A 15,377-nucleotide genomic window follows, 5' to 3' on the forward strand; every position below is an offset into this window, starting at 1 on the left:
AGAGAGAAAAAGAAGGGAAAAGTCCTCTCCCATTTAAAAAAAAAATAAAAATAGGAGCTAATAAAAAAAGCATTTTTCCAGGTCTGGAATACAAATTATTTTTAACGTCCTTAGGACTATAAACTGTAGATAATAATTTGGTCATTGTCATTAATATATATGAATGAGATCTTTTAACAACACATTCTTAGTTGGAAAGTGATTTTTCCATAAGCCTGAAAGAATTTGTGGGAAAGGGTTAGATTTACTCCATTTCTTAATGTAAATAAGACAGACAGACAGACAGACAGACAGACAGACAGACAGATAGATAGATAGATAGATAGATAGATAGATAGATAGATAGACAGATATTTAAACCAGTCAGGACATTTTCAAAATAAAGAATACAGGAGGACATCTCCTAGTATGTAAAAACCATTAATTTGAAAATATAGCAGAGCTACAATTAAAAAAACAATTTAAGAATTTAAAATTGTTTATCAATAGAAGCGTTATTTATGATACAATAATTGCTTCTAATAAATTATGTTTCATTTCTGGAACTGAGATAAAAGCATTGAATTAAGAGCAATCAAATAATATAGTGAAAGCACATACTCTATATGTATTTAACAAATGGTTTTGATAAAAATTTATGGTGCCACTCATTATATTGCCTATGTTGTTCTTCAGCTTGCAAGTATGGACTTAGAACAGTTGGGCTAAAATCTTTGAAAATGGCTGAAAAATAGGGCAGAGGGATTTGAGATGTGGTGAAAGGAAGCCTAGTTTTAGAACATGTTGGGGTCTGCAGCAGGTCTGCAGACAAGTTAGTTGACTTCAAAGATCGTGTACCTTTAAGACAGCCACAAATTGTCAGGTATGTAAACAGGACGTGAAGAACCGGAACTTAGAAGCGCAGCATACGGGCACCTACAGCAACAGCAATAGCAAGGAAGAACACAAAAACCTATCAGGGTCTGACGCATGTACTGTCTAAGATATATAAATAATTTGGATAAACAATAAAGTCCATTTTTCTCTGAACCCAGCCACACAGGCATGGTGTTTTTTCAGTCTGCCTCAACCTGCATCACCACAAGAGTATATCTAACTTAAAGCAAAAATTATTGAAGGAAGACAGAGATTCAGTCCCTTGTGTGTAGATAATATTTCATTGATAAGACTCCAATTAGCCTTAATCCACCTCCATTTAAAATTAAAGAATATTTTTAAACATTCATCATGTTTGTTCTGGAAGGCGATTAAATATGTTAAGTCACTGAGGAATGTGACTTCCATTTCAACGTGAACCTGATTTTTTTATTATTATTATTTTTGGAACAAAGGTGTATAAAACAGGCAACAAAATACACTGTATATGACAGTTTGAGAACAGATATGTATTTTATGTGTAAGGACTTCAATAGCTGTGAGCTCTAACTGCTTTGCTTATGTGAAATAAAAGTATAAAAGCAGTTTTCAGCAGCATGGCTGGTTTATGTCAAAGAAAAAAACAATTACTTTTTCTTCAGGCATAAACTCATAATTAAATATAAGTAAATTTAATACAATGCAATGAATTTTGTTGCAGGTTATTTTCCTTTTAAACTGATGCCAGCAAGATGCATTTCAGTGACTGACACCTTTTTCCAACACAAATTATCTGAAAAATAGCAAGGTTTAAGCATGTGTACTTCTTTTTATCATTGACCTAGACATCTTAAGCAAGAGAGAGATTCTAGCTCTCACATCTCTCTGTTTAATCACCATGACAAGACCTGATTTTTTTGGTAGTGTGCTGTTGTTTTGGAAAAAGAATTTATTACAAGGTCTCTTGTTAAATTATCCAGTCATAAGTGCTTGAATGTTCATCACATGAATGGAAATAAACAGCCAGCTAAGACTATGATCTCTCTGATCTATACTTGGAATGTTACTCCATTGTGTAATTTAGGCGACACAAGTGATGAACGTTATCCTTTCTCATGGTGAAAAATTACATGAGGGACTCAAGGTCTCCGGCTCTGAAGTTTTTTCTCTCTTTTCTTTGTCAGATGAAAACCCATGGATTTCTGCTAACTCTGGTGTAAGTTTTTCCCTTCCTGTGATTAAGTGCTGGCATTAAATTAGATTTTTATGTCTCTGTAAGCTTCGATGGGCTTTTCCTGAAGCTAAGAAATAGGGAAATAGTGTGATGAAGAATGCATTTAGTACACAAATCTTAGGAGCATTATTCACAGCATAATTCACAGTTCAAATCACTACTGGTGATCTCCTTTTAAAGCTTCATCCACTTTCCAGGAGCCCAGACACATTGCTTGGCACTCTCACTTTGGCTTCCAGAACAGCCTATTGCTGTGTCAGCTTTTGAAATTTGTTATCCTTTTGGAAATATTTCTTGAGATGGAATTTAAAAAGACAACTGCACACTGCAGGGGGCTTTTCAGAACCTGGTGGATAAGCAGGGAATTCAGAGAAGACCAAGTGAGACTTCTGATTTGAAACTTTGGTTTAGGCCATTATTGATACCAAAAAAGGAGGCTCAGAAACTTCCTTGCAGGCAAGGAAAAAAGAATCAGCCCATAAACTTTGGATAAGAATAATTATGTGTATCTAACCAATATTAAAAATATTCTATTAATACTAGTTATTTAACAGTATTAGTTCCTACTCATGCTATTCAATGGATATATGAACAACACAGCTATTTATCCTCTGTTACTTGGCAAATAGTCAATAAAATTAGTACTTGGCTGAAACTTTCAGAAACTTACTCAGTGGTATATTTCCCTTCCTGACTGTAAAATTCTCCTGCTGGCTGATGTGATGGTTTGACAAGTTTTCCTCAGCTATCTTAAAAAAGATTGGTTCTCAATGCTTGGTGTCCCCTGGCTGGCTGTCTTTTCTTCTTGTTTCCTTGCTGTCATGGCTGCCTAAAATGAATGTCTTCTCTGCTCTTCTTCTCTTGGATCTCTATTAGACTACAAAGGGTCACAAGTGGAACAAGACCACAAGCAAAACTTTAAGAATGATCTCAGTGAAAACACTGTTGTATCTTTTAAGGGATAGTCAATTTTCAACATACACATAACAAAGATTTGTACTGGAAGAAATAAAATTATTGTTAGCCCAGGACTACTATCTATCTCAAACTGTCTAATCAGTCTCAGGCAAAAATATTACCCATAAAATATCCATATGATAATACCCATAGATATCCAGGATGTACCGGAGAGAGGAAATTTATATTTGTTCCATACAGTAACAGAAAAGGAGCAGTTAATTACATATAAAAGTAAAATCCTTTGAAAAAAAATTATTTTTATTTTAAATTTCAAAATTTCAAGTTATATTCCCAAGTGATAAAAAGGAAGTGTAAACTATCAGTGAGCAAAACTGGAAGTGATTGCTCGTTTTAACTTACAACTTTCATTTGCAAGAATTTCTGAGTTATTATTTATTAACTCAAGAAAGTAGGTACAAATTTAGGTCACAGACAAATATGTCTAGTCTTGGTATAATCTCCCAGACAACATTTTTAATATATAATTAACCTTCGTAGCAGTTAGTGTCTAGAAAATATGTCTTCCTAGCAGAGAGAGGCTGAATGTCAGGTGAAAATACAATACTTGATTCTAATCAACAGCTTTTTAAACCCCTGTGGGGCTTTTTTTGAGGGGGTGTATTTTTTTTTTTTCCATCAAACATTAAAATTTATCTAGACTGTTTTTAGACTTACTCCTCCAGAGCAATAGCCATTTCTGGTTGCATATAAAATATTTTTTTTTTACAAACCTGCCAGTACTCTTAAAATCTTTTGACCTTATGTGAAGTGTAATGTTGTTCTGGCTTATCTCAAGACTAAACTCTAGTAGATGTCTTTTGTTCCAAGGAGAAGTGAATTTTACTAGAATTTAATGAATTCTGGGACTCATCACCAGGCCCTGACCATAAATAAGTTTATGAACAGGCTACCTGATCTAAGATTTTAAACATCTGCCAGTCAATGTCTTACTTGTTAGTACAAATGTCAGAGTGTACTAAATTCTCTCTGACGTTGTTGGCATTTCCTGAAAATCTATGTGTTTGCAATTGTAACCTGAGAGTTTTTAAAGAAAAACATTTATTCTGTAATAGAAATGGGATTCCAGGTCATTAAATTTTACATTCTGAAGTCATTGCTGCTTAATTATCAGCTAATACTGAGACTTCTCTGCCTGTTTTAATAGGAAGGCGTGCATTGAAATGGATTAGGAGTAAAGTACAGTTTTACTTTTAGAAATCCAGTCTTTTATAGATCTGACTTGCAACTGGCACTAAAAGCAATTTAAAAAGAACAATGCTGAGGATATGCAGCAATTTGCAAATAAATTGCAAGATTCTTTTTTTAACTAAGTAAAGAAATTGAATACTCAAAGTTTAAATATTAAATTACTTATATTCTATGATTTCATTATTGTGTCAGAAAAATATGAGAAATATGGCATACATGGAACATCTGGTTTAGTTTAGTTTGACAAGTTGCAATGTTGCTTCAGACATGCACCAAGTTATGGAAATGTCAAAAACTTGATGGAGTTTTGTGGCATTCTGCACCAGATAATACCTAATCTTATGTAATTTCCTCATCATCATCGTCATCATATCCAAGCTTCTGCATTTAGAAAATGAAGCAAGGTTGTTGACATCTGCCAAGAGTTTTGTACTTGTCCTCCTTTTCTCTCCTGGTCTTCACAGAGCAAAGTATTGTGTTTTCCTGACAGCAGCTTACTACAGAGAAAGTGCAGACTGTACATAGTCAAGATGTTCCTGTTATGTTCCATCCTTTTGCTTTGAGACAAATCACAAGTCATTTTTTTTAATGTGCAGGTAAGTGTTTTTATGATAGAAAGTTTCAGTATGTTAGAGAAGTGAGGTTGTTCCAGCAAAGAAAACAGCCAGCTTCTGGGTGAATGTTCAGATAAGTGTTGTCAAAAATATAAGTAGCTGAAACAAAAAGTATACTTGAATTTGTAGGTACAGTTTGAGCATCCATTTTACAATCTTTTTGAAGCAAATTAAGCAAAGATATTTGAAGACCTGTGCTGTAGGCCCTGAATTTGAATTAATGGCCTCTGGTAAAATCACTGGGATGAGCAAAAGTGCTGGCAGTATCCCACTCTCCCAAGCAACTGTATTACCGCTAACTTGGATTCTCCTAACCCTGGTGGATTCAGTCCCAAAAGGTTACAAGAGTAACAAGAGTGCATAGAACAGAAGCCACATTGCCAGTGTGAAAGGGAAGCTCCCTAACAAGTTCTCGCAGCTTCCTTGGGGTCAAGGAACACCAATCTGGTCAGCATGAAAAAATCTTGGCAGACAGACTTCTCCCTTTTGAAAAAGTAGTATTACATGCATATGTGTTGAAATGTATAATGCCAAAAAAAGTGGGGGGAAGCAGGGATTAATTCCTGCCTCATATTATGTAAACTCCGCACTTCCTAATTTTATTTTCTTTCTAAAAGTAAAAGGGGGAATGAGCATAGAGTAAAAACACATGAGTACTGGACTGATAACACACAAAATAGTAGGACTATAGGGGTGTCCATTTCCACTGATTTCAATACTTGATGATTTATATAAAATTGCATACACTGATATAGTGGGATTGAATTGTATAAGAAGAAAATTATAATATTAAATGTTTGTTTATTTTCTAGAATTATTGTCTAAAAACTATGAGACAATTAGAGAAGTTCAGCTTATTCTGAAATAACGACTTAGAAGTAACCATTTATTCATATGAAATATAATTTAGCTAAAATTAAACAAACAATTAATACAACAAACAAAACTGAGTAAATCTTTTACAGTTTTGATGAAATATGCTTATCAACAATATTATTGCTTATTTCCAGTACATATTCTAAATCCATAAAATATTGCCTAAATGGCAATTTAGTTGAGAAAATTGATGCATTAATGTGCAGTAAGTGGTAAGGTATCCACTACTTCATGTCAGATGATTCAGTCCATACATATCTGTAACACACAGCGAGTAAAAATTGTTTCGTTCACCTCCAGCAGCTAGAAACAGTGTACATTAATTCGTGTAACAGAAGTTTTAGACCATTATGCAACAGTTTTTCATGCCATACATACACCCAGTTTTATATTGTAAAAACACAGTTCTGGAGGGCTGTAGTAAAATCCTGAAATTACTTGTGGCACTCTGAAATGAAAAAGTCACACAAAAGAGCAATTTACATTTAGGGCCACAGAGCTGCCAAATAGACAGCCAGAGGCTGAATACTGTGGATCAAGCCACCCTGCTCCAGTGTGAGCTAGTTCACAGCACTATGGTTGTAAACTAATTATGCCATTTGACTTTTGGACTAGCAGTTTGTCCTTTGCCCTCTTTCTGTTAGCTGTAGAACTTCAGCAGCCTGCGTGTATCTGCCCTTCGTCTGTGACTTGCTGAAGGATGCTGAACTTTGAACAACTACTCAACACTTGCGCTATATACCCCATGTGTCTGATGTTCTCTCCTTGGCAGTTATAGGGCTGTGTGTGAATGACTTGATGAGTTTTGGGCCTCCAGGTGCAAAAGAGACATTGATATACTGAAAGGATCCAGTGAAGATCTGCTAATGTGGCTGGGGACTGGAGCACATAATGTGTGAAGACAGGTTAAGGGAACTGGGCTTGTGGGACAAATAATTGCTCCTCATTAGCTCAAATCCAAGAGAGTAATAAATCAAGATAGTCCAAAATAAATAAAATGAAGCAGTCTTCAACACATGTCATTATGTCATAAAGCTTCCTGTCCTACAGTGTTGTGCATATTAAGTTTATATCACTTCAAAAAATTATTGGAAGAAAGTAAGAAAGAAATACCTAACAAGGCCATTACACGGAATGATGCACTTTCTGTCTCAGAAAGGAATCCTGAGTTTCAAATTGCTGTAGACTGAAAGAATCCTGAAAAAGTATTCCTATATATTTGTTGAATCCTTTCCCTCTTCCCCAGGCATCTGATGTCAGGTATCATTAGGAACTAAACTAGATGGACCTTTAATCTGATGGGGTACAGTTGTTTTTACATGTTGCATCTTTGATAACCAGAATGACAGGTGAAGGAGGAGAGGGGGTTCAGATCATTCCCAGTGGAAAGATGAACAAGTTGTGTGTTTACACGCTGCTTTGTTATGTGGGAGTGAAAACCCTGATCAGATTGAGCAAAGGCAAAGAGAAGAAAGATTCCCTTTGAATCAACCAAGCAGTTGAAGAATCAAATACGCGGGTGAGCTCTGAAAACTGGAGTTGTTTATTGAAGCACATCGTTACAACATACACCGTGCTGACTGCTGAAGTACCCCTGCTGTGTTGGGGTAGGAAATTTGGGGTTCCATTTTTCCACTGCAGAGATGTGTCATTGTTCTGCATCAATATTCTTGTGTTTGAACCTTCTAGATTGGGGGCTAATGGAAAACAAAGGGTTGATAATCGGTGTTCTTAAAATGCAATGAATTAAAGAACGACAGTTTGGACAGAAATAGCCGGAGGTTCTTTGTATCATTCTTGGCTAAGAATTTGATTATCCAGCCAAGTTATGAAAGGAAAATAAAATATTTTCCTGACAATGTTAAACTTTTTAAGAGTATCTAGAGACTAAATGCTAGACATACTTAAGGAAATAACTGAACACTGATGAATTTTGGGTGGACTACCTGGAAGCTTAGAGCTAGAACCTCCATTAAAATTTATAATTCATATATAAATCTTATTTCCACATTTTTATTTACATTTAAGAATAGTTTAGGGAAAGCATTCAGAAATATGGTGAATTGTAACACTGCACAGATTCTTTCATGTCTTCATGCTCAGCAGGAGACAAGGAATTTACAAAAGTATTACTGGCACTAATACAAGATAATTGGGAGATAATAAATCCTAATGCTTTGGGAAAAGGATTAACATACATGGGCATCCGCAAAAGTATCTCCCACCATTTTTCCAAATCCAAATCAACCCATTTTACAAGGACATTTCTTTCTTATGCATAATAAAAGGAGTAATTAAGGAGTTACTTACGTTGAAGGATATTGTTAGATTGCTATTATGTTACTATTATTATTATATACTGATACCAACACAAGTAGTGTGTTTTATAATAAGAAAAAATAAGCAGACCATTATTTCCTGAGTTCTATTATTATTATTATTATTATTATTATTGTTGTTGTTGTTATTATTATTATTACTAGTAGTAGTACTACTACTACAAACAGTTTACTGACATTTATCTAAAAAGTTTGCCATTAGAGATCAAAATAGTGTTTTTAGAAAAATAAAACTTTGTAAAAGATATATCAATGTACTTACTCCTGGATGATGAATTTGGTTCTTTTTTCTATAATCAATTAAATATTAATGATGGTTTTGTTTATGCTAATATGGAACATAGATAATTAACAGAGTTCTGCTAACTCTTTACCATGTTCAAAAACTTGCATGCTTTTTCTGCTCCATACCCTGTGTTTTCTTTCCAGCTTAGAAGTTACTTTACCTGTTCTTGTGTATTCAAAACAAGTCCCAGTTCTGATTAAAGCTTTGGGCAACTACATAACATTGTCCACCACCAGCTGAATGTGGTCTTATGAAATATTTCTTTAGCAATGTCTTGATGAACTTACTGAACTTTCTCTAATGAGTCAAATAACAGGCAAACCCCTGTCTCTAGCCTTGGCAATTTTTAATGCCATTTCCCCTCTAATTCTGCTCTGCCTGAAATCAAGGATAAAAAATGTCCCTTCCAGGAGACAGCACAATTCCACTTGCATAATGGTGCATACCACATCTCCAACTCTCCATTCTCCTTCTCCTTTTCAATCTGGCTTACTGTTGAAGTTGCTTTTCCCAGTATTGTCAGTCAACAAGAATGAGAAGAAAAAGAGTGGGCAAAGGCAGTCTGAAAGTACTGAGTGGCTTAAATAACTCTTCCTACATTCACTGTAACTGCCACCTGCCCAGCAGCACTTCCCGACTCGTTTCTTTGACACTGCATTCCAGCCTTTCTTCAACTAACAGTGCTCTCCGCTCGCATGAAATCTTTATATGAGATGCCACCAGGGAGGCAATAAGAGAATGGTGAACTCTGGAAAACCATTTTAAAAAAAAACAACCCCAAATCAACTTTTTAAAATGGATCTTAATTAGTAGAATCTGAAGCCTACCTGGCATTTGATGAGATTGGGACATGAATCAACAACAGAATAACAAAAAAAAAGTTACACTTAAGGTCAAAAATCTTTAGACTAGATAATAGCCATCAGTATTGCTTTAGGCTTTGTACTTCTTTATTTAGGCAACTGCATATGGACTTCAGGCACAAAATTTCAGGCACCTGTTTTTAAAATCTTGGCCTCAAGATGTCCACTAACATTGATCTGATTCCTCAATTTGAAATTTTTGATTGACATGCGTTTGACATCCTGTCCAATTAGAATACAGCCCACTTGAAAAGCTATAGTTCACTAGTCAGAAAATTATATGGAACAGTATATCAAAGCAGTGATTTTGGTACTGTCAGATCAGACCTGATCAGGGTAAGAAGCAAATACATATTAAAACAATATATAATCTTCTTGAAAAATATCTAAGGTTGGTGGTTTTTTTTTCAAAAAAATGCTTATTTTATTCTTTATTTTGTTTTTACTTGTGCTTGAAGCACAAATGAACACATTTCTTTCTAGTATGAATGGAAAATGTGGGAGACCTGCTGATTTGGCTGTTAGACCTCTAGACTCAAAATCCTATCACAGCGGGTGGGAATCTGTTGGGTCAGTGGCAGGTAGGAATGCTGATCAGCTAGAAACCCTGGAACAATTGCCGCTAGATATGCATAGAAAAGCTAAATCGTGTATCACTATGAATATGCTTATTTTATAAACTGTGCAAAATTGTCAGTCTGCATGTGTGGGGACTTTGCTTCATCTAAGCAGCCTACATGCTGTACTGGGCATGGCTTTCTAAGAATTATCAGTTTCCTAAATTTAGAGGTAAAGCAAGGCACAGCAAAAAATTCCTATTGCTTTTAGAGCTGTTGGGCTGAGCAAACATGGTATTTAAAAAAGGAAGAGAGAGAGCTCCAAGCAATGACATTCAGATCTGGACATAAGCCCCTCTGAAGGGCAGGTTTTGGTTCAACTCTGGCACAAGAGTTGTACCTGATTTATTTTTGCATCCTGTGACAAGACATGGCTTGCTTTAAACTGCCAGTGCTCACACAGAAGTGATGTTGGTCACAGTGGTCACATGGAGTGTTCACAAAATGACTTATCAACTTAATAGCATCATAAGATTTGATACTCACAAATGACCTGTAATTCCGGGTACTCTTCCTGGAAAAGTTACTGATAGCTTCACTTAGGAAACTGAATGTTCTTAAGACAGGCATGCCTAAAAATACCCAAATCACTAGTTGCTAGAAAAACACAGCTCAGACATTCAAAAAAAAAGGGAGACACATGAAAATCAAGAGCAGCCAAAGAAATTTTCCAATACCAATGAAAAAGTAAGCTTAAAGCTTATTTTAGAAGTTTTATGTGGTGCAATATCTCATTCACAGTGAACGCTGAGGAAAATATAGCACATAGAAGAGGAAAATAAATTACTATTTTCCATAATAATAAAAAATAAGTCCCATTAAATTTTGCCACTAAGAGGTACGTTGAAAGCATTGGTACTTTTAAGAAAAACTAAAAAATAAAGACATAAAAATTATTTTCTGAATGGTTTTCCATTAAGATTATTTGTTTCATACAGTAATATTTAGATAGAGTGGGTTTTGTTTTAATTTTATGGTCTGTATTATTTTTACAGACTTCAGAATTACATGTCCAGGTTTAAAAAAATAAAAATTATAATTAAAAAAAAAATATAATTTCTCATTCTTTTTAACAGAAAAAGATAAAAAATGGAGAACACACTTCTCAGTAAATGCAAGAAGGAAACTGTATTTCAGGATTTCTGCTGAGTCTTTTGGGTTTTTTAAGTTAAGTTTTTATCTGCTATTTACATTTGCAACAAAATATACAATTTCTCCACCACCTGATGTGAAATGTACATTCCTGATAGCAGTTTCTTTATACCTAAGCAGATATGATTGAATGAATTACTTGTATGGTGTAAGGACACCCACTAGGTCAGATTTGCACAGGGTTGTGACACAGTGTTTCACTGGTTCCCCTTGCCCAGGCTAAGCCTTCCAGGCATGTCAGTTTTGTTCCATTCTTGGTCTTGCTAGAGAAAAAAATTGTCAGTCCTGGCAGATTTTCCCAAGCGTAATCTTCTGTTTTCTTATCTCAAAAAAGGGAAACATAAGAAGGCAAGGAAGTTTGTAAGAAATGATAACACACACATACATAGTTTTTCAATGTTATATTCTATAATTCTTGTTTATTACAATAGCAGCACCCAAGTGTCACTATTGCAGCTGTACAAAGCTGAATATTTTACAGCTATAAAGCATAGCACAGTTTCTGCCTAGAATATCCACAGGTGAATGTAGCTCCACTTGATGTAAATGGGATCCATGCATTTGCACTTGAACTCCAGATCTTTCCATTTCAGTCATGCTTCTATAATCAGATCCATGTTTTTGAAACCTGGTGCCACAATCAGTCTGTGTAGGTCCAGTTGCCAGAATCTGAGTACATTTGCATTTCTTTGTTTTTTATCAAGGTACTGATTTTGTATCAGCAACTGCTTTTGCTGCTAGCAATGCTTTTTTTCTTCTTATTTTTTCTAAGAATCTAAAAGTATCAGTATCTTTCAAACTTACAGTAGGCATTGACTGGTGGTACCTGGTACTTAGACGAAAAGAGGATTTAAATCTTTCAGCCCATCAATCACACATTGTTCCTAGCCCTGAAAAAAAAGAAAAGAAAAAATGAATGGCAGTGTAAGTCCCACAAAATTTTGCCACTAAGAGGTACATTGAAAGCATTGGTACTTTTAAGGAAAACTTGCAAAGAAAAAAGATGTTCATCTCCAGCAGTGTTAAAAGTAAAGTGTAGTTGTGCACTAATTTATCCTGGTCAGAATGATTGACCTTGGGACTGTAATGAGAACTTGAGTGACAGGTTGGACACAGTAGTCTGGGTCTCACCCTAAACCTGAAACCCTTTCAAAATTCCTTTTCCTGCTCCTTTGGTACAGGGCTGTACAATTCCTCCTGCTGATATGTTCAAAACCTTCACTTGCCTTGAAGGTAAATACAGCCCTGGGGGGCCTGCAATAAGATTAGGAGCAAACAAAAAGGTTGAATTGCCATCTTGTTGAGAAGTTTAAACTCATACTTGCAATTTGCAGGTTGAAACCTTCTATCTAAGCCTTATGGCAGTGACTAATGCAATCTATTGATTTCTATGAAGAATTAATAATCCTAAAAACTGTGATGTAACTTCTGGTTCTTGATAGGATACAGACAAAGTTTAAACTTAGAATAAAGAATTACTCAAATTAATAAATTGCACCGCTATGCTTTATTCTCTGACTTCCAAAGAGAGCATTTCTGTGTGTTAGAGTGCAATAGTCAAAACAGAGGTAGTAGAAAAAAAAATAAGGTTGAACAATGGCATAGAACTGCCTTAAAAATCAAATGACCAATAATGGGCCACATTTTCAGTTCCTAATCATGGCTGCTATGTGCTGGGTGTAGATTATTACTCCTTAAAATGTGTATAATGTGGTTTGTGATTTGCTTATGAGTCACTATATAATACCAGGGATGATGTAGTTACCTGAGTCATCTCTTCTGCCACAAGATTGATCACAGCTAGACCGGACTTAATAAGATGGAGCTGACCTCTATGGGAGTATCTTTAGTGTGAGACACAATTTACACAGCATTTAAACTCACTGCCCCTAAAGATAAATACTAAAAGTGGCATACTCCTAATTAATTGAAGAATTCTTGCTTACTCACATCCACTTAGGTTTTTTTTCTCTCTACCACACAGCTAAGAAAACAGGCAGTCAAATATATCAATGTTCTTTTCACCCTTGATTTGTATACTTGTGCAAATACAAACATAACTTTATTTTTTTATATAATTTTAATTGAGGATATGATTCAACAATATATCCCTGCCTTATGTTAGAAGAGTTTAACAGAAGTTGGTAGTGATTTTTTTGACATAAATATTATCAATACAGCAATGAATAAAGCCTTTTAAGCACTGTTTTCAAAAAGCACTCACGTGATTCACACCATTTATTCTTTCTTTTTTAACAATGTTATTCTCAGAATACTTTTCTCCTGAGCTTCTAAATTCAAAGGAGAGAGAAAACTCCCCAAGAGAATAAATCAAGAGTACCTAAGCTTGGGCTTCTGCTCTGTACCATTCCTTTGGTGGAGGTTACTTTTCACCACTGGCCATAGATTTAATTTCTTCTCCTTAAAGTCAGTCTTGTCAGATGCACCACCCTAGTATTGCTGCTATTAAAATCAGTAGAAGTTTTACACCAATGATGAATAATTTTTAATATCATACTTTTTGTATCCAAATTACTTCTATTGCACCCATTCACAGAATCACTTGAAATTACATAATCTCTTGTTTATTTTTTTTTAATGCCTCTGCTTTTACAGGTATACTGCAAGCTTTTCATCCACTTGCACTAGTTGCAGGAGTGGCACCAGACCACAACTAATCCACCATGTCAGAGTGCAAATACCTCCTACAGACCAGTCAGATCCTGTTTATGTAATGCTCTGTTGACTCTGAATGTAAAAGACAGACAATTTGCATGCGTTTTGCTCATGCAAAACTACTTGCAAACACTGCAGCCATCAACTGAGTCAACTATTTCGCTTATAACATTTAAATTTTATAAAAAAAGGTCCATTTCAAGAGTCTTAGTGATGTTCTGTGGATCTGGTTTATTATTATTTTTTATTATTTATTATTCTGATTATCATAATCATCATCATTATTTTCAACTTTGCACAATTCATCAGTAAAATGCAACATGTAAGAGTCTTCTACCATATTCCATAAATGTCCAGAAGCATGTTTACAAGTCCCTCATGAAAAGTACTTTCCCATGGATAGTGTCTATGTCAAGCAAACTCAAGCCTGATTAAGTAGATGCCTCAGAGCGTAAGGCAAGTATGTGCATGCACCAGCTGGAGAGGCTTCTTGGCACTGAACTGTCCCTGAAGCAAAAGCTTAGGATATTAGGAAATCTAAAGACTGAGGTAGATAAATCCTGCATGGATTTCCCAGTAGCCCTTACCTACAGATGAATGTTAGTGCAATAAGAATTCAACAACTGCCTGATTAATATGAAGTTCCATTAAAAAGATATGAATCTTCTAATGCTGGTAATGGTAAACATATGCACAAACCTTTGCAGAGTCAGGGATATATCAAACCATGCAGCCTCTACTGGAAAGAAGAAATCAGTTTTACAGACACGAATTAAACTGTGATTTTAATTGGGCTCATGTCAATCCGGTCACTTCAATTGAAAACCCAGTACTGCCTGAAACTAGCCATGAAGTGTTTAGCTGGGGCACAATGTGCTGCACTGAAAATGCCTGGACTACAACCAACTCAAGCCCAAAATCTGCCCTGCTGGGAACTGCATCTCATTTTATTATGGAAAAACTAAATTTAATCCCAACATTCTCTAATGAAAGTACAGCACATCAATGTGACATATTTCTGCTGCAATACTGAAGGATCATTCACCCACATGCTGAAGCTAGCTTCTCTACATACTGTGAGATGAAACAAGAAGACTCCAACACCAGTAGCTCTAGTTCAAATTCCACATCTGGAACTGCTTAGTAATGTATATGTAAAAATTATCTTGATAGACAACACAATATAATCCCACTCAGACAGCATTACACTCTTAAGTAGTGTCGCTGGCTCAATTCAGTAACTCTAACAGTATCACTAGATATAGATTTTCTACTGTTCTTTTTGCCACGTCTCTTAAATTAAGCTTTTAGTCAAAGACTAGAGGCATTGATCACATCGAAGGACACATGTAACATAGGAAGTGCATCTTTCCACGGATTAATTCCTCCTGCTGGTTTATGAATAGATGATGTCCCAGTATAAGAGAAATCCAAGCAGCTGTAGCAATTAGACATGACAAGACATTTTCCACATACTGTTTTGTCTAATGAACTGTCAGAGAGTGCAGTTCCCCTGACTTTTAATTACTGCACCACCCACAGTTAGGACAAGTTCACCTACCTCTTCTGTCTGAGACTTAATTCATCTTCCTTATTAAAAGTGATGGGTCCCAGTTTGGACTTTTGCTAAACAGTGTAACGTAACAAAAAGGCAACATTATGGTAAGCACTATCTTTCACAGCAGCCATTCTTTTT

The 15,377-nt window shown here is 35.4% G+C and overlaps 1 long non-coding RNA gene across 2 annotated transcripts in view; it reads right to left on the bottom strand.

Moving 5' to 3' along the window:
- Window positions 1-7,273: 7,273 nt before the first annotated feature.
- Window positions 7,274-15,377, bottom strand: part of LOC119143338 — a 44,964-nt gene continuing 36,860 nt past the window's right edge. Inside the window, exons 4-6 of one of the 2 annotated variants that reach the window (XR_005102676.1) lie at window positions 11,525-11,895; window positions 11,145-11,329; window positions 7,274-7,445 (exon numbers count right to left, since the gene is read on the bottom strand). This is a non-coding gene — a long non-coding RNA (uncharacterized LOC119143338). Of the gene's footprint in view, window positions 7,446-11,144; window positions 11,896-15,377 lie in introns of both variants that reach the window. The other variant, XR_005102675.1, reaches the window with a different exon arrangement.

This window comes from Falco rusticolus, chromosome 2 (assembly GCF_015220075.1).
Source record: "Falco rusticolus isolate bFalRus1 chromosome 2, bFalRus1.pri, whole genome shotgun sequence".
NCBI lineage: Eukaryota > Metazoa > Chordata > Aves > Falconiformes > Falconidae > Falco > Falco rusticolus.